At 33.3% G+C, this 21,679-nt stretch overlaps 1 protein-coding gene across 1 annotated transcript in view; it reads left to right on the top strand.

Annotated features, from left to right (window-relative positions):
* Nucleotides 1-21,679, top strand: part of LOC145678945 (uncharacterized) — a 104,857-nt gene that overhangs the window by 47,718 nt on the left and 35,460 nt on the right. The gene's annotated exons all lie outside the window — the stretch shown is intronic.

Raw genomic sequence — 21,679 nt, 5'->3', positions numbered from 1 at the left:
AATATTTAGCAAGGCAAATTATGCCTCGGTATAGTAAAGAAGTCGTGAGTGTGTTCGAAGAAGTAACACGAGAGCCTCACACTTATTTATTATTTGACTTGACACAAAAAAGAAACGATGCATTGCGAATACGTACAAATATTTTTCCGAATGAAATCATGTATGTGTACGCTAACGTAAAAGACATGCATACAGAAATTTTTGTTTAGTCTGCATCAAGATGTTGAAGGTGAAACAACACTACAGCACGCTCCGTGCACTGTGCAAATGCAAGAATACCAAACGAAAACAAATTTTACAAAATGCTTCAGGGGATTTAATAAGAACAATATCTCAAGTAGCTAAGAACACAATAAAAGGAAACATCCCTTTAAATTCTCGTCAGAAGCAACGTTTACGTAGACATAAAAAGATCTTACGTGCTCTATCTCAGCAACGTACTGCATTGAATAAAAAGAAAAAGTTGTTACTACAGAAAGGTGGTGCTCTTTTACCGTTAATCTTGGGACCACTTCTTGCAGCAGTGGGAAGCAGTATTTTTAGTCGTTAAGTATGTCAGAATTACGTAAAATGATTTTAGTTCCTGAAAATGCTGTACATGAAATTCAATCGAATCTTAAATCCATAGATTCACATCAGTCACGTTTAGATGAAGAAATGAATAACATCTTAAAACGTCGTGATCTTAGTGTACAACAAAAGTGGAAATTATATCAACAAGCTTTGCATCGTTATTTACAGTATACATCTTCTTCACATAAACCTATTACTTTACCTATCATTCAAGAAGAAGAAGAAAAATCATCATCATCAACAACTTCCAAACAAGATAGCAATACTTCTATTTTACCATTTGTATCAGACATTTTACAATCAGTACCGAAAACACTTCGTAGGAAAACAGATCTATTATTAAAACAGTTGACAAGTTGTAATAAAATTCAGTGGGATAAGTCTGGTACAGTACGTATTCATGAAAAAACAATACCAGGTTCAAATATTATAGATTTAGTAAATGATGTTGTTCGTACAAGAAAATATTCAAGAAATCCTATAGGTATTCATGAATTTAAAAATTTATTAGAAGATCTTAATGTTCCTAAAGAATTTATTGGTACACCTATTAGCACGCCAGCATCAAAAGTGAAAAGTAGTAGTAGTAGTAGTAGTAGTAGTAGTAGACGACAACGTATTCGTAAAGTAAGAAAATCTCCTAGTCCTGCAGTAGTAGCTAATTTATTTAAACATTGGAAAGAATATAGTATGTAAAATGACAAAATTATCAAAAATATATTATGATTATTCAAATCCTGATTCTTTATCAAGTATACAAACATTACAACGCAAAACAAAGTTATCTAAAAAGAAAATTAAAAAATGGTTAGCTTCTCAAGATGCTTATACATTACATGCACCAGCTCGTAAAGTTTTTGAACGTAAAAAGTATTATGTTAGTGCACCAAATGAAACATTACAAATGGATTTAGCAGATATGCAAAATATTGCAAAGTATAATAATAATTATAAATATATATTATGTTGTATTGACATTTTTTCACGTTATGCATATTGTGTTCCGTTAAAAACAAAGAAAGGTCCTGAAATGGTAAAAGCAATAACAAAAATTTTTAAAAATTTCAAGTTACCTGTGTTTAACGTACAAACAGATTTAGGTGGTGAATTTTATAATCGACATGTAAAACAATTGTTTAAAGAATATGAAATTAATCATTATAGTGTTCATTCCGAAATTAAGTGTGCGTTAGCAGAACGCTTTATACGTACATTAAAAGAAAGATTGTATCGTTATTTTACTGCAAAGAATACTTATCGTTATATTAATATATTAGATCAAATTGTAAAAAATTATAATCATTCATACCATTCAAGTATTAAAATGGCACCTGCACAAGTAAATGATTCCAATGTGAATCAAGTGTGGGAAACATTATACGGAAATAAAAAGAATAAGAAAAATATAACTTGTAAATTTAGTTCGGGTGATTATGTTCGTGTTAGTAAGTATAAACATAAATTAGAAAAAGGATATTTACCTAAATGGTCACAAGAAATATTTATTGTTGACAAATGTATAAAGTCAGATCCTGTCACTTACAAATTAAAAGATTGGAACGGTGAAGAAATTAAAGGAATATTTTATGCAGAAGAATTACAAAAAGTAATTATAAATTCAAAGAAAACATATCTTATTGAAAAAGTATTGAAACGTAAAAATGGGTGGATGTATGTAAAATGGTTAGGATATCCATCAAGTATGAATTCGTGGATTAGATCAGATTCTATTCAGTCTGCAAAATGAATTCGAACTTTACACACGACTTTTACGTTACTCTTCCTTCAAATGCAAGTAGCAATCTTTTTGATAATAATACAACATCATCATTTCGAGTTAAATTGGCACAACCTATTGATTTAAGTGATGGGGAATGGGGTGTTGCATTAACACAAATTAATATTCCGTGGAGTTTTTACAATGTTGGTGAAAATGAAGAAATTATAATTACTAGTGTTATCGATGGTAAAGTTGAACGCCACCATGTTCCAATTACACCTGGATATTATTCATCAATTGAATCTATTCTACAATTAATTCCTGAAAATGCTCGTATGTTACACTATTTAAAAAATAAAAATCAAATTGTTATTAAACATTCTTTGAAATTAGAAGATCAATGTATGATTGGTGTTACACCAGGATTACAACACATTTTTGGATTTATTAATGAAAATACGCATGATGTTAAAAAAGTTATATACACAAAAGTTAGAAATGTTGATTTAATATTAGCACGTGGAAAATTTCCATGTGATTTAGATTATAATATTCCCAATACAATTAATGTTTGCATTGATATTGTAAAACAACAACAAAATATAGGACCATTAGTTCGAAAACTTAGTGTATATAATGTACAACACGGTCATGTAAAATCTTTTGTGTTTCACTCACCACATTATGTTAAAGTTGAAAAGAAATATTTTGATACGATAGAAGTAAATTTAAAAGATGAACACGGGTTAAAATTACCATTTCGTTTTGGAACTTCAAACCTAACACTTCACTTTAAACGAAAATGATTTCTGAAAGTATTGATGATAGTTTTTACATTACACTAGTTTCAAATGCTAGTGCAGATGTATATCCTACAAATAGTCCAACACATTTTATTAATCAATTAAAAAATAATATTCGTTTATCAGAATCCGATTGGTATGTAGGATTAAGTGAAGTACATATTCCATTAACATGTTATAATGTTACCGATGGTGAAAATGTTATATGGTACAAATTTAAAAATGCAGAACCTATGAAAAGTAAAATTCTTGTTGGATATTATCCATCCATTCATCATTTACTAGAGGAATTAAACGCAATATCAAGTTTTATAAAATTTAGTTTTTCAAATGTTGTGCATGTTGAATGTGATGAACGTGTAGAATCAGTTACATTGTCGCCTACATTAGCTTTACAATTAGGTTTTTCTGAAAAATCAGATCTTGTTAAAGAATCTCGTGGATTCAAACAACCATATGTAGATATCGGATATCCACATCAAATTTTTATATATACAGATATTATACAATATCAATTTTTAGGTGATACAAAAGCACCATTATTACGTATAGCAACAATCTCTGATATTAAATACGGAAAAGTTCAAACAATTACCTTTGAAGATATTCATTATATGCCACTTGCAAAATTTTGTTTTAACACAATTGAAATACTATTAAAAGATCATGCAGGGCGAAATTTGCCATTTCGTTCTGGGACACTGACCGTAACACTACATTTTAAACGCTCTCCTGCATCTGCTAAATAATAATTATAGAAAAAAAAGATGAGAGCAAGACGTGTTACTTATCACCGTGGACGCGGAATACCATATTTTTCAGGACCTGTATATCAAAGGGGACATGGTATAGGTAGTTTCTTTAAAGGATTATTTCGTTTTGCTTTACCATTTCTTAAACAAGGTGCAAAAACTGTAGGACGTCAGGCGTTACAAACCGGTATGCAAGTTGCGGGTGATGTATTAGAAAATCGACCATTTAAAGAATCTGTTCGTGCGCGTGTAAAAGAAGCTGGTAATAGTTTAAAGACAAAAGCAATTAATAAAGTTGGACAGTTGCTAACTGGTAACGGCAAGAGACGGTCACGCAAGAGGAAAGCTCCTGCAATTGTAAAGTTTGGACCACCAACAAAACGTAAACATATACACGACATCTTTTCATAATGGCGCTCCTAAATTCAAGTAGTTTTGAATGTTGTACCAATGAATTTGATTTCTTTTCTATACCAATGACACAAACAGCTATTGAAGCAACTACAAATGCTGAATATCGTCCTATTTCCACATTAACCTCAGAAGGACCTATTGAATTTGTTATTCCAGGAGAAACAGGTGAATTTATTCATCCTGCATATCTATATCTTTATGTACGTTGTAAAATTACTAAAGCTGATGGTACAACTTTAGCTAATGATGATACTGTTGCACCAGTAAATAATTTCTTACATTCTTTATTTAGTCAAATTGATATTTCATTAAATGATAAATTAATTAGTTCTTCATCAGGATCTTATCCTTATCGTGCATACATTGAAACATTATTAAATTATTCTTATGATGCTTCTCAAACACATTTAGCATGTGGATTGTGGCATAAAGATACTGCAAAAAATTTTAATAAATTAGATAATACAAATGCTGGTTTTCAAAAACGTGCTAATAAGGTGAAAAATAGTAAATCTTTTGAAATGTATGGACGTCTTCATACTGATATTGTAAGTTTAGATCGTATGCTTCCTAACAAAGTAAGTTTACGAGTAAAACTACATCGTAGTAAAGATAATTTTTGCTTAATGTCTCCTGAAAATACAAGTTATAAAGTTGCACTTGAGGAAGTTATTCTTCATGTACGACGTATTGATGTAGCTGCAGATTTAGCCATGCAATTAAATACACGAATGGGTTCGGAAACAGCCAAGTTACCTCTGACGAGAGTGGAGACAAGATCTTATACTATACCTCCACAAGTAAAGTCTTACAACATTGATAATCTTTTCCTGGGTAATGTTCCTAAAGGCCTGGTTATTGGTTTCATCTCCAACACAGCCTTCAATGGGAAATCACATCTTAATCCCTTTGAATTTCGAAACTTTAACGTTAACAAACTGCAATTACAAGTCGGGTCAAAATCATTTCCTCCCAACCCCCTCACTCCTGATTTTAATAACAATTTATACCTTCTAAGTTACTATACTTTGATTTCAGGTACTGGTATATATTATCAAAATTATTCACATACTGTTACTCTTGATGAGTATCCAAACGGATATGCTCTGTATGCTTTTATTCTATCTCCAACAGGAACTTTAGACGATAACACGTGGGATGTGGTACGCGATTCCCCTGTAAATTTAAAAGTATCATTTTCAGAAACTTTAACTGAACCTGTTACATGCATTGTGTACGCACAATTCGATTCTTTAGCACAAGTAGACAAAGATAGAAATATTTATACTGATAACACCTTCTAATTTATTCACTTGAGTAGGATGAGAGTTGTTGTACACTTCTCGCCGTATCATGATAACGAAGATGACTTTATTGTAAAAGAATTAGCCATTGTAAATCCTGACGTTCCCTTTTTCCAAAATTGGATTTTTAAACCACCATTTCCTTTAAATAAGTTAGCTGAGCCGATCGTAAGTACAAACAAATATCTAGGTGAGAATGTGTATGGCATTACCTGGCACGAAGGCGATGTAGAATATTCCCATCTTAAGGAAATACTTCAATCATATTGTTCAAATACTACAACAATATACACCTACGGAATAAATAGAAAGTGTTTTCTTCAAGAAATTCTTCAAAGAGAAGTTACAAATTTAGAAGAAATAAACTGTCCAAAGTATACTGCATTAAGTTTTCACGTTCATCGGTGTGCACATAATAAGCATCGTTTCGGACAATATAGGTGCAGTGTTCATGAAGCATTACTGTATAGTGAATATGTAAAAGTGTATGACTATGTCTTACATGTGAATAACAGTGATAGTTACATACCTACTACAATTAAAAATAATAATCTTCATCATGTATAGTGACGAATTGTTAAAAGTGTTACTAAGTGATAAAGTGACTGGTGCAAGTGTTACTGGAATTTACCCTATTGACAGACTTCCTGTAACGGTAGAACCTCCTGCTGCACTTGTGATTAATCTTGATACATCTGATTCTGCTGGTTCCCACTGGGTCGCAGTGTACATCAATAAGAAAAAACATGGGTACTACTTTGACAGTCTTGCTATGGACATTCCCAAAGAAATAAAAAACTTTTTGTCGAAAAATACTAAAATGTACTTTACGAATAATCATCAATATCAACATGATAATTCTGTGTTGTGCGGGTATTTTGTGTTGTTCTTTTTGCATCATATTATCCGCACTCAATCATTTCAAAAGTGTTTAAAAATGTTTAACAAGAAAAATTTGAAAAAGAATGATGATATCGTTTATAAACATGTGAACAAATTTTTTAAAAAAAGAAAACAGAAATAATTTTTTTTATTTTTTTATTTTTTTCTTATTATATGTTTACAATTTTTTTATTTTTTTTATCATATATACAATTTTTTTTTCTTAAATTTTCAATAAATTTTTTTTTAAACTTACATCCCTGCATTTTATTTACAATTCCTAAGAAAAACATTACAATCTTGATAATGCATTAGTTAATGCTGTTGATCTTTCATATTTCCACCAATAATTCAACTGATGTGCATTACGATATGCACATCCTGATTTCTTTACAATATTTGTATGAAAATTACAATAATCATTAAATGTGTTTCCACATAATTCACTTAATGGTGGACACTGTTTTGTTTCTAAATCAATGACATTATCTAATGCAAATATTCTTTTAATCCAAAGAGATTTCTCTAAACCTTTACAATAAAAGGATGAATTCTTTGAACATAATTGATATACAAGGTTTCGTATGCATGATACAGTATATCCAGTTTTGCTATTCCATTTCAAACCATGTAAATTTAAAGTTAACCAATCAATTTGTTTTTGACATCCTAATGATAATAAATTATAATCTATTGGTGATTTTACCAAGCAATGGAAATTTACTGTATCATCGCATGCAGTTAAACAAAACTCACGAATGATAAATTCATTATCAGACATTTTAAAACCTTGAATATCGATAATATATTGATTTACACATGGTGAAATTTCATTTGTGTGATAAATGAAAAACGGCATAATCTGTCCAACAAATTCTGTATTTTTTAAAAGATCACAAATTTTACGCATAAACCATATAAATGAGATTTCACTATGTTCTTGTTCAAAAACTTCAAAAAGTTCACTAAGAGTTTTATCAAGAGATAAGTACTTCGTTGCAAATGTTCCAGTATTATGAAGATGAGTACAATCATGAGGAAAATTTAACTTGCATTCCATGCATTCAATTGGATTGGTGTTACGTAAGTATACTTTTATAGTTTGTAATACACAGTTCACATTAATGTTTTCATCACTGCATAACACACATGAAACACTAACTCTATTCGAATACATTTTCTCAATCTGAAATATTCGCTTTCCGTTTGTCTTTTCTTATGAAAATGTCCAGTAATTCCGGAAGATAGTCTGTATCACTTAATAATTCCACATACGTTTCATAGAATTTTTCTCTTGTTAATATTCCAATAATATGGGTGTTTGCATACAAGTAAAACACATCTTCTTCAACACTAGGACTTGCAATAATACTCCATGCACGGGTTTCCAATGACTCTGGGTGTACATTCATACAATCATGCGCAAAATCATGAGGGGATCCTTCTCTACAGCCATCGCAAATTAATGTATCGTTGAAATCCCATTTTTCAATAGCCTTCTTTATACATTCACGGTCCACCTTTTGACTATTACAACAACAATCTAAACCCCAAAATCGTGATGTTCTTGATAATACTGCTGGTGATGACGGCGGTGTTGGTGAAACTGTTGTTAGCACTGGTGAATCTATTGCATCAAAATCATATTCTTCATCTGACGATGATTCGTATATTTCTGTTTCAGCATCGGATATTGCTTCGGTGTTAACCTCGTAGTGTTCTTCTTTCTCAAAGAGATACATGGTGTCTCTATATATATTTTCCGCTATAGCCCGTATTTAAAGTATTTTCATAGCCACAAGGTAATCACGTGTTCATCATTCGCCGCGCAAAACTTCTTTTCTATTACCAATTAGCATAGGGGCATGATTCAACATGTTTACCTGCCACAACCTCAATCTTCTTTGTATTCTTCGCCGACAATGTCTTGTGTTCACCTACCCTGGCGCCAAACTTGTTTTTATTACTCTGTCGGCACTCTGTGATGTGTACTAAACGTGTCGTCGGTTTTCCTTTGTATTTGTCTTCATGTTTTAACACGCACCTGTTACCCAACAACGCCATCTTTCCCTCTTGCCCAACGAGTTTCCAAAAAGCGCGCGAAAAGTTCAGTTCATGTCTTAAGTTCACCAGCGAAAGACGTACAAGAACCACGCTCTGTATATGTACCAGCAATGCATATCGTACCGCAGTATACATATTCTATACACGAAATTTCTAGTATGCTCACACAGTGTTCGAGAAAATAAAGATACAATCCGTCAAATTAAAAAGTCCCGCATGAATAAAGTTTATTCCCACCAATTTATTAGGAAATACAAATAAAAAAGAGCTTCTAATGAAGCGAAAGAATAAAGAATTAATATGATCACAATCAAATTTAACAACGAGTATGCTTTAGCATACGATTCATCAAAATACAAGTTGCTATGCAAATGGTCAAATTAATTAATATGATCACAATCAAATTTAACAACGTGTATGCTTTAGCATACGATTTGGGAAAAAATAATAAGGAGCTTGCTTAGCAAGCAATCCGTAAAATAAAATGTTCCAATTAATTTATTAAGAGAATTAATTAATATAATCACAATCAGAGATTGTTCTATGGAGTATGCTTTAGCATACGATTTGGGAAAAACATAATATAATCACAATCAATTGCACAGCAAACGATCCAATAAATAAGCAGAGTATGCTTTAGCATACAATCCAATAAATAAGGAGCTTGCTTAGCAAGCGAACCAGTACAAATTGTTCCGACTAATTTATTAAGAAAATACAAATAAAAGAATAATTAATTTGATCATAGCATAGCTGTTAGAAACAACCCTATCAAAATCATGTCCTTCATCCTCTTTTCTAGAAACTACTCCATCCATCCTAACACTCAACCTTTTCCAGGAACCCATCTAACCACCTAACAAACAGGGTAATAAAACCACCTCCCCCTAAAACATCTCCAAGGCCGACACGGCCATATTGACATCAAATCTACACAGTCATAAAAGCAATAAAAGCAATTAAGAGGGCAATAAAAGCTATTCAAGTGTAGAATCCTAGACAAGGCTACTCCGCTCGGCTTGGTATGAAGATGTACGTTGTATGATTGCGAATAGATCATGACAATATAAGAAACTTTAATCCAAAATGGCCACCCAAAAATCAACTTTTTTTTAGACCACTAGCTAATCTGGGTGTACTGTCATGAGTTTGTTACACAAAAGGGGCAACCATCACATAGTAGCACACACCCCGCGGTTATGGGAACAGATTTGAACCATGGAGGTGAAGACTAGCCCCAAGCATTCTTTCGTCCGATGTGTCGTTCAGCTCCCATTACTATGGCACTTTAAGTAGAGATTACTTTGCAGTAACATATAAAATTTCAATCAAATACTTTCCTGGTTCCGAGCATTAAAAAAAAAAAAAAAAAAGAGTAATTGCAACAAATCTATACATTCTAAAATGGAAAGCAGTTTTTGGATTGTTATGGGTTAACTCTGTGAAACCTAAAGGCTGGAATATATGAAATCAAAGTGTACACACATATCTATCTCTCTCTTTATCTATATATCTTTCCATCTCTCTCTCTCTCTCTCTCTAAGCAAGTGGGCTGATAATATAAGATAGTGTCGGGGATGGTGACACATTTGTGACACATTTGCTTGTCGTGTAAACATTATTTGACATTAGTGTCTTCATCTTCGACGTACCTATGAGCAATTTACTGTATATTCGTGTATTGAAACTGGTGAAACAAATTTCAATGTTTCAGAATGTAAAAAAAAAAAAAAAAAAAGCCAGGGTCTAGAAGCCTCAGACAACTAACAGCAGAGATATATTATTTTGTAAACTATTTGTCCTTGCCTTGTGAGCTTATTTGAATTTATTTTAAAAACCTTTAGGCAACTTTGGCAAAATGGATGATGATGGGAAAATTAGTGGAATGAAGAAAGTGGTAGGATACTAGACAACTTCGAGAAAACACACACATTCGAAAAATGAAATGAAATCTTTGAGTGATGATGACAGGATGGTGATGATGAGTAATGAATGAAATGGTGGAATGAAGAAAGTGGGATGAAACGGGAGAACCCCGAGAAAACCCACGCACACGGTGTTTGTCCACCACAAAATTCACTTGGCGGGGCTGGGATCGAACCTGAGACCCCAAGCACCAGATGTGAACGCTCTGCCACTGAGCCACCGCGGTCCCCACAAACATTCAATGTTTGTTCACCACAAAGCTCACATGGCACTAACCGAGATCGAACCGACTACCACATACACCAGAGGTGAAGGCTTCACGGTGTAGCTACCGTGACATTTCTTGTCTTGTGTGTTCTGGGTAATACTTGCAACTTAGTTGTATCTTGATTAGCATGGTGCAGCCTGCTACATTTTACTTTCGTTCCCATGGTATGCCGCTATATTCTTTACGAGACAAAACGAGACAAACGAGACGAGACGAGACGGGACAGAACCTCTCGAGACGAGACACGAGACGGGACGAGCACATTTTTTGAGACGAGACATGCTTTGTATGAGACGAGACGAGACATACTTAAGTCTCGTCTCGTGGCAACACTATATCTGTGTCTTTCCGTGTATCTATTCCACGTTAAGTCTTCTAAAATTTATACAATTTTAGTGAAATTTTGAATGCCTTCCTCCCAACTGGAAAAGTTCTCCATCGCTTGGGATAAGTTTCACAAGAGTTCAACTGGTTTCCGGCACCGTGACTCAATGGTATAGCGCTTACCATTGGAGTTCTTGTTTCGAGACCTGCCCAAGTAAGTTTATGATGGACTACATTGTTAAACTGAAAGATTTCATTTCATTGTCAACTGTGATTTTCCGGAAGTGCAACTGTCATTGGATGATTGTTTCCACACTTCCCACACTGATGTTTGCTTTCGCACTCAAATCTCTCACACTGATGCTTCGATTACTCAGAATGGGCTGCTCCACCCAACGAATGTTGGCTTCGTTCACTGCAGTAGCTGGGCGTGTAGTACGAGAAATGTTGAGAACGGATTCTCTTCCTGCCTTGAATTTTGAACACCACTCGTCTGTTTGCGACTGACAGAGTTTCTTTGCCATGTTGCGTACTGAATCTTCTTTAAATAAATTTGGGAAGAAGTTATTGTGCTGGAAAGGGAAAAAAGGTTGTGGCCGAGAAAGTGGAAAGAGGCCTGGTGGATAGAAAAAGAAGGGGATGTAAACTTAATGAATTGGACCAAAGGTATCAGCATTAATAAAGAATGGAGAAATATTATTGATAAATACAGAAAAATGTATGTGAATTAATGTATTCAATGGTTGGTTGCTCCTTGTTGTTTCTTTCTGGTAGAATGTTATGTTTTCCAATTGGTCAGTTCAGATAGATTTCCACGCTTCTGATTGGCTGTTTGAACGGGCCAATGAGAGAGCAGATAGGGAGATTAATGGTGTATATATACTTGAGTAGTTTTTTGTATCACTCAGGATTTAGACCTCAACATAGCACCATCGACCAATTAATGAGAATATGTCATGACATACAGATCGCCTTTTCTAAAGGACATATCACTGGAGCAGCGTTCCTAGATCTCACGGGCGCATTTGATTCTGTATGGCATAGTAGTTGTGGGCAAACTACTCGCCCAAATGAATATTCATGAGTGTGTACTTTTCTGACATGGTAGCACTTGGTAATGCACGTTTGAAAAATGGATACACCCTTTTTCCCCGCATACTAATGACACATAATGTATGCAGGTGCATCCGGAGGTAACATGACATATAATAAATTGGTTTCCGGTCAAAAGAAATGTTAATGGGACAAGCAGAATACAGAAAAAACCTTTTCGGAAATAAAATATGCAGATCACACACGTAGAACAAGGTAATTCATTAATATTCAGCACATGTAACGCGACAGCTGCTGCTGGAGAATATGCTAGAAATTTGGATCGTCGGAATGAGTGAAAGAAAGTACTAGAAACTTCCAGTTCTTTTTTCTAAGCTTATTATTGTTGGAATAGGGGAAAGAACACACTCGAAACTTCTGGAAAGATTTCTTGTAGTATACTTGTTCATTTGTATATGGGAAAGGGACATATTGTAATTGTTGGAAGTATAAGGGGACGGAACTGCTTGGTTTTAATCGGGAATTGATTGCGGATTTTCCGGCATTGAAAATGATATGACTCGGTGTACTTTTATGGAATTATAACATGACTAAGATATAGTGTAGTGTAATATGTAGGGAATCAACATTAATGATTGCACCGGGAGTCGAATGAGTATTCTCCCACGTGGAGAACCGTACGCTAAATTTTATGCTTGCAGTGCGAACATGTTACATATATAGAGCTATGAATTGTGTATGACATAACAGGTATATATAAATTATATTGTACAGGAAGTTAGCAGAATGCGCCCCCGGGACTCGAATTAGTATTTTCCCACGTGGAGAACCATACGCTAAACATTTTGCTTAGCAGATGTTGTTACTTATATGTAGCTATGAATTGTGTAAGACATAACAGGTATATATAAATTATATTGTACAGAAAGTTAGCGGAATGCGCCCCGGGAATCGAACCAGAGCTCTTCCACGTGAAAAGCCGTACGACAAACATTTTGCTTAGCAGATGTTGTTACTTATACGTAACTATGAATTGTGTAAGACATAACAGATATATATAAATTATATTGTACAGAAAGTTAGCCTAATGCGCCCCGGGAATCGAACCAGAGCTCTTCCACGTGAAAAGCCGTATGACAAACATTTTCCTTAGCAGATGTTGTTACTTATACGTAACTATGAATTGTGTAAGACATAACAGGTATATATAAATTATATTGTACAGAAAGTTAGCAGAATGCGCCCCCGGGAATCGAGCCAGGGCTCCTCCACGTGAAAAGCCGTACGACAAACATTTTGCTTAGCAGATGTTGTTACTCATATGTAGCTATGAATTGTGTAAGACGTATAACTGGTATTTAGAAAGTAGATGGTAAGAATTATTATTATTATTGTAAACTGTTGTGTTTTGTTTCATAAACGCTAGTGTAACAATGAGGTTATATGACGACAGAACGTTTAACGTTACCGCAGATTGAACTTAAGGGTTTTTTATGTTGAAAGCTAAGGCAATAAAAGAGAGACCCTAGACTGTTTGAACATATTACCCAGGATGAAATGTAGTAGTGAAGTTAAAAAGGGAAACTTTATACTTATATTTTGTAATTGGAAATCGTAATACAGCAAATAATTAATATTTTAATTCTTTTATTGTTTTAGGTGGTGAAGGAAATAAAAATCTTAATAGAAACAGTGGAGAACAAACATTATTTTCCTGAATTGTTTGTTGTTGAAATATAGCGGAGTTTTTTTTTTAGTGAAAAGGAGATAGATTGGTCTTAAAATATGGATTTACTGAAACCGTTGGATCTTAGTTGTATGAAATATCGAAAATATTGGATAATGTGTGATATGAATATTGAATACTGAAATATCGGCATAAAAGTTATTATAAGTTTCTACATCCAACGAATATACTGGCTAGACTAAATGAGACGGTGATGATGAGTAATGAATGAATATGGTGGAATGAAGAAAGTGGGAAGAAGCAGGAGAACCACGACAAAAACCCACGCACATAGTGTTTATGCACCAAAAAAGCTAACTTGAAACAAGCTGGGATCGAACCCGGGACCACCAAGCAACATTGGTGAACGCTGTATTGCGTACCCACCATAGCTTTTTTCTATGTATTATATTTGGATGAATAAAAGTACGCATGTATAAGTTGGTGGAACGAGAATGTAGGTGGAAACGGGAGAACTTCACACACAATGTTTAAACTAGAAAATACACTTTGATTGAGGGAAAGCATTTGTTTTAGAAGTGACTTTTTTATGATCAGCGCTATTTAATGTGTATGAAGGAGGAAAGAAACTTACTGTAGCACTTATTGGAGAATTATACTTTTGATACTCTTTATACAAAATTATGTGTTTATATAACTTCATACATACTAGTAAAGAAGATATATGATGTACATTAAGGACGATTTTGACATTATTTAAACAGTGTAGGTAACGACCCTTAAGGCAATACAAGAGACGGACAATTATTTGACAGCGCAGATTGTGATAGTAATGGTGTGCTTGGTTTATTAGGATTAGTCATATGCAGATGGAAACAATTGCTTTAAATAAGAGATAGCACTTTGAACGTATAGTTTGGTTAAAATTGCTTTACTTTAGAACTCACAACATTAGGTACAAGGTAACCAACACCATTGGCGATAACTATTAGCAGGACTGTGACCGATGGGAATTAGCGTGTTGGAGAGACAGATACATTTTGCGTACATAATAATAATGAGGATGAATATTTGACTTTGGCACCTAGAAGATTATGCAACCGACAAGTTTAAAATATTTTGAGGATTGCATATAATATTTACAGACAGTCTGATACGATTTTGTATTTTATTTGAAGTGTGATGAATGTTTGTTGAACTAAAAAGGGTATTTTATTTATAGGTCTTGTTTGTAAGTTAGAAAAACAAGAAAATATTCTTGTAATGGTGTTATAGTCGCTAGAAGCGAAATAATAGCTAACATGTCCTTTTTTACACTTGAAATAGATATCTGTCAATTTAAACTTTAATAAAAACTAGTCTGAATTTCGACAATTTTAAACTTTGTTGTAATTGTTACAAATGCATAAGAAAATAGTATTTTAATGTTTTAGTTGTCTGCATATACAGTGCAGATATATTTGTGAGTGAATACACGACATACAGTTATAACAGATCAGAAGTGTTGTGCTCAAGAAAATTAGATTTTTCTAAACGTTAAAGAGATTATATTGTGCAGTTTTCACTTATTGAGTTAAATTTGGTAATTTAAGACGAACTATGGTTTTGCTCTTTATCCACTGCAGTTGTATTGGATTGAAATACTGAACTTACTATATCTGGATTTTTAGTTACTGTTTTACTGGTTCTATGAATGATTTGGGAGGGCTGTTGTTTAAAGTGGAATTTGAACCCTTACTAATGCTTGTAACGAGAAAGTATATCTATTGAGAAGTGTGGATTTTCTTTGACGCAGATGAGAAATAGCCCGTGTTTAAGACAGCTTGACGAAAACGAATGTTTGCACAACGAATTGAATCACTAATGCTCACACCAAGATTAATTTAACTGTATCTGGGACTTTTGATTGATTAGTAAATGAGTAAATTATATTTTAAAGCGGTGTTGAGATTTATTTCGTATTAGGTTTTTTAACTACTGTTTGGATTATTTTTTAAATTTATGTTTTATATAACAAGGTTATAAGGAACAGTATATTAACAGTAAAATGGGTTTTGAACCACAATAGGGACAACGTTAATGCAGTTGCTGTGTATATGAACTGTTATGGAAGATTAATTTTCATAGTATATATCATTTCTTTTATGTTATCGTAACTGCAAGAGTATATCGTATTATAAGACTACCTACCACATGTAAATAATAGGTAGAGCTAAAATACTGAAGTACTGGCAACTGAATTGTCAGTGAGAGTAATGTATTGTTTTAAAGAAATAAATAAATAGATATTAGAAAAAATAATCTTAGTTGTTTTCTATGGTATATGAAGAAACTAGTATTTAAGAAGCAGTGCATTAGAAGAAAAATAATTGGTTTCGAAGAATATGGTAGGAAACTGAAAGTATTTAATACTTAATTTAGATTATTTTTACAGACATTACCAACGTAACTGAATGATGAACTGTTGTCCATTGAACAAGAGTCACTGAGCTTGATACCTTGTGTTTACTTTATGATATGAAGACTTTAAAACTTTTCTTTTCAAAACTTTTTAAAGAAAATTATGGTTGCAGTAGGAGAGAAATGCGTGATATACGGTAGAAAAGTTGATGTTACAGTACCCTTGTGCTCCTTTCTTATAAAAAGAAGTTAGTGTACTATTTTGTTGAGAATATAGATGAAAATATTGTAAAATTACATCTTGTTTTATTGCAAGTAGAATAATGCTACTTCAATAATGCTTAAACGCAGTGACTGTTAGGGTTGGATCCACCCTTCAACAAATTTCAGGATGTGCACACCCTTACTTGGTATATGCTTTTTAAAAGAATAAAGCTTAGAGAGCTCAATACTTTGAGGTAAAAGGATAAAATGTCTATGAAATGCATAGAAATATACAGGAAAATACTTCTTCTTATTAAGATGATAACGTGAAATACTTATTCCATTTTATATAGTAAAAGGACAAGATTGTACTTTTGTGAATAATTACCTTGGACTTGAAAATCAAACACAACCCTTTTTGTTAGACAACCACTAGAAATCCTACGTATAATGAATTGACACACACTGCAGACGCTTTACTTTTTATTGATCCTGATAATAAACATTGTATGGTAACCTCTTGAAACTTGTAGACCCACAGTGAGGTATACTCGGATATGGGGAGAGCACTATGACTCAGTGGTAGAACGACATTTTGATGGTCGTGATTTAAAAACGACCAAGTGAACTTTGTGGTGGACAACACCTTTTTTTCCTGGTACTTCCATTTCTTACAGCATTCATTTATTGGCTTAATTGGCTTATCCCTTAACCTAAAGGACGTTCTTCAGAGTAAGGAAGCTATCATGTTTCATAATATATAGTATAACAGGTACGATTGTCGTTGTATATTAAAACCTCAACTTCCTCGATAGAATTTTACAACAACAAAAAGATTTTGAATTGAATAATAATACGATTTCTATGCCTTGGCGGGCTAAGATCGAACCATGGATTCATCATGCGCCAGAGGTGAAGGATTTGAAGGCGATGAAGAATATTTTATAATTCCACAGTAGTATTAATGATTGTTTGAGATTCTTAGTATACTATGTGATACAAAGGTTACATGAATTTTATTTTGTTCTTTTTGGACTAATGTTTAAGAGGACCAGAATGATAGATTTCAAGAACTACCTATGGTGCACGGATTACATTTTTAATTTTACAGCTTTATACACATGCATTCAAAATTATAAGGCCATTAGTTTTTGTATAAGACTCTTGTTGGACTTGATTTGATTTGAGTTTAACGTCTCTTTTCATCAGCGAGGCTATATGAGACGTGGACCTACTGATTAACGTGGAATCCGAACCACATGAGCTCCCGCCGGGAATCGAACCTGGGTAGACTTTTGTTGGAATAAATGTTTTCGCTGGAACCTTTTTTAAAATTTAATGTAAAACTTTAAACATAATGAAGAAAATAAGAAACTAAGAACATACTGAGGTGAAATAAACTTGAAAACTCCCACCGTGCAAAAGAATTAAGGAAAACAGCCTCTGTTTTCAAGCTGAGACTATCCATGGTTGAGATTGACCACCAAATATAACGATTATTTTTCACAGATGATGAGTTTGTATGCTTATGCCAGTAGCTAAAACTGGAAAAGTGAACCAGGTAGTGTTTGCAAAATGGTATTACATGGTTTAATCTTAGAACATGTACAATTGTGATGGACAAAAAAATCCATGGGTAGTGGGGCTGGTGGACAACAACAACTTCACGAAACATCTGTTGGTATTAAAATTAACGATACATGAACTTTCAAAAGACGAAATGTTTCTTTATCTGGACAGTTAATACTTTTTTTGAAATTTCATCGGAACAAGCATTCAACTTAAACTATAATAAATGAACGAACTAGTTAGTTGCATTATAGGAGGGCGATACAGGTGTGGATGAAAAGTTTATGTATTGATTTTTGAATACGAGTTGTGTGCGAGTAATTCAATTTTATTTAACGTTTAATATTAGAGATTATTTTATACGACCATTTAATATTTTATTATTTCTTATACATATTCGCTTTCATCATTTGTCCATTGTAATGTTAGTAGAAAAAATGTTTTATTTAACAACATGAGCACGAAAAACCTACAAGAAAAATATTAGACAACATTCATAATTATCACTGTACGGAATACTTCTTTAAATGGAAACAGTTTGATCCATTGGTAGAGTGCACCCATCTGGCACGAGGATCCCTAGTTCACTCCCAAGACCGTGACAATTTGTGATGGACAACACCCTGTGGATATTCTCGGGGTTCTCCATTTCCTACCAATTTCTTCATATTCAATATTTTTACAATCATTAACCATTCAACATTGCCTACTTGTAAAATGTCTCGAGTAGATGAGTATATAAGACTCATACCAGAAAAAATGTTTTCTCTTTGCTCTCAACCAGAAAAAAAGCAGAAACTCATATCTACATGCCAGAATAAGTATTTTCGCTTTGCTCTCAAGCCAGAAAAGAAGAAACTCGTATTCGAAGAAGTGAAATTTCTCGAGTTGCTACTCGCCAAATTTCACAAGTTTCGTGGATACGAGTTTCTTCTTTTCTGGCTTGAGAGCAAAGCGAAAATACTTATTCTGGCATGTAGATATGAGTTTCTGCTTTTTTTCTGGTTGAGAGCAAAGAGAAAACATTTTTTCTGGTATGAGTCTTATATACTCATCTACTCGAGACATTTTACAAGTAGGCAATGTTGAATGGTTAATGATTGTAAAAATATTGAATATGAAGAAATTGGTAGGAAATGGAGAACCCCGAGAATATCCACAGGGTGTTGTCCATCACAAATTGTCACGGTCTTGGGAGTGAACTAGGGATCCTCGTGCCAGATGGGTGCACTCTACCAATGGATCAAACTGTTTCCATTTAAAGAAGTATTCCGTACAGTGATAATTATGAATGTTGTCTAATATTTTTCTTGTAGGTTTTTCGTGCTCATGTTGTTAAATAAAACATTTTTTCTACTAACATTACAATGGACAAATGATGAAAGCGAATATGTATAAGAAATAATAAAATATTAAATGGTCGTATAAAATAATCTCTAATATTAAACGTTAAATAAAATTGAATTACTCGCACACAACTCGTATTCAAAAATCAATACATAAACTTTTCATCCACACCTGTATCGCCCTCCTATAATGCAACTAACTAGTTCGTTCATTTATTATAGTTTAAGTTGAATGCTTGTTCCGATGAAATTTCAAAAAAAGTATTAACTGTCCAGATAAAGAAACATTTCGTCTTTTGAAAGTTCATGTATCGTTAATTTTAATACCAACAGATGTTTCGTGAAGTTGTTGTTGTCCACCAGCCCCACTACCCATGGATTTTTTTGTCCATCACAATTGTACATGTTCTAAGATTAAACCATGTAATACCATTTTGCAAACACTACCTGGTTCACTTTTCCAGTTTTAGCTACTGGCATAAGCATACAAACTCATCATCTGTGAAAAATAATCGTTATATTTGGTGGTCAATCTCAACCATGGATAGTCTCAGCTTGAAAACAGAGGCTGTTTTCCTTAATTCTTTTGCACGGTGGGAGTTTTCAAGTTTATTTCACCTCAGTATGTTCTTAGTTTCTTATTTTCTTCATTATGTTTAAAGTTTTACATTAAATTTTAAAAAAGGTTCCAGCGAAAACATTTATTCCAACAAAAGTCTACCCAGGTTCGATTCCCGGCGGGAGCTCATGTGGTTCGGATTCCACGTTAATCAGTAGGTCCACGTCTCATATAGCCTCGCTGATGAAAAGAGACGTTAAACTCAAATCAAATCAAGTCCAACAAGAGTCTTATACAAAAACTAATGGCCTTATAATTTTGAATGCATGTGTATAAAGCTGTAAAATTAAAAATGTAATCCGTGCACCATAGGTAGTTCTTGAAATCTATCATTCTGGTCCTCTTAAACATTAGTCCAAAAAGAACAAAATAAAATTCATGTAACCTTTGTATCACATAGTATACTAAGAATCTCAAACAATCATTAATACTACTGTGGAATTATAAAATATTCTTCATCGCCTTCAAATCCTTCACCTCTGGCGCATGATGAATCCATGGTTCGATCTTAGCCCGCCAAGGCATAGAAATCGTATTATTATTCAATTCAAAATCTTTTTGTTGTTGTAAAATTCTATCGAGGAAGTTGAGGTTTTAATATACAACGACAATCGTACCTGTTATACTATATATTATGAAACATGATAGCTTCCTTACTCTGAAGAACGTCCTTTAGGTTAAGGGATAAGCCAATTAAGCCAATAAATGAATGCTGTAAGAAATGGAAGTACCAGGAAAAAAAGGTGTTGTCCACCACAAAGTTCACTTGGTCGTTTTTAAATCACGACCATCAAAATGTCGTTCTACCACTGAGTCATAGTGCTCTCCCCATATCCGAGTATACCTCACTGTGGGTCTACAAGTTTCAAGAGGTTACCATACAATGTTTATTATCAGGATCAATAAAAAGTAAAGCGTCTGCAGTGTGTGTCAATTCATTATACGTAGGATTTCTAGTGGTTGTCTAACAAAAAGGGTTGTGTTTGATTTTCAAGTCCAAGGTAATTATTCACAAAAGTACAATCTTGTCCTTTTACTATATAAAATGGAATAAGTATTTCACGTTATCATCTTAATAAGAAGAAGTATTTTCCTGTATATTTCTATGCATTTCATAGACATTTTATCCTTTTACCTCAAAGTATTGAGCTCTCTAAGCTTTATTCTTTTAAAAAGCATATACCAAGTAAGGGTGTGCACATCCTGAAATTTGTTGAAGGGTGGATCCAACCCTAACAGTCACTGCGTTTAAGCATTATTGAAGTAGCATTATTCTACTTGCAATAAAACAAGATGTAATTTTACAATATTTTCATCTATATTCTCAACAAAATAGTACACTAACTTCTGTTTATAAGAAAGGAGCACAAGGGTACTGTAACATCAACTTTTCTACCGTATATCACGCATTTCTCTCCTACTGCAACCATAATTTTCTTTAAAAAGTTTTGAAAAGAAAAGTTTTAAAGTCTTCATATCATAAAGTAAACACAAGGTATCAAGCTCAGTGACTCTTGTTCAATGGACAACAGTTCATCATTCAGTTACGTTGGTAATGTCTGTAAAAATAATCTAAATTAAGTATTAAATACTTTCAGTTTCCTACCATATTCTTCGAAACCAATTATTTTTCTTCTAATGCACTGCTTCTTAAATACTAGTTTCTTCATATACCATAGAAAACAACTAAGATTATTTTTTCTAATATCTATTTATTTATTTCTTTAAAACAATACATTACTCTCACTGACAATTCAGTTGCCAGTACTTC

This window comes from Thermobia domestica, chromosome 2, assembly GCF_964235325.1.
Source record: "Thermobia domestica chromosome 2, izTheDome1.hap1.1, whole genome shotgun sequence".
In the NCBI taxonomy this organism is placed as follows: Eukaryota; Metazoa; Arthropoda; class Insecta; order Zygentoma; family Lepismatidae; genus Thermobia; species Thermobia domestica.
Note: the sequence above shows the minus strand (reverse complement) of the source record. Positions and strands in the feature narration are given on the sequence as shown.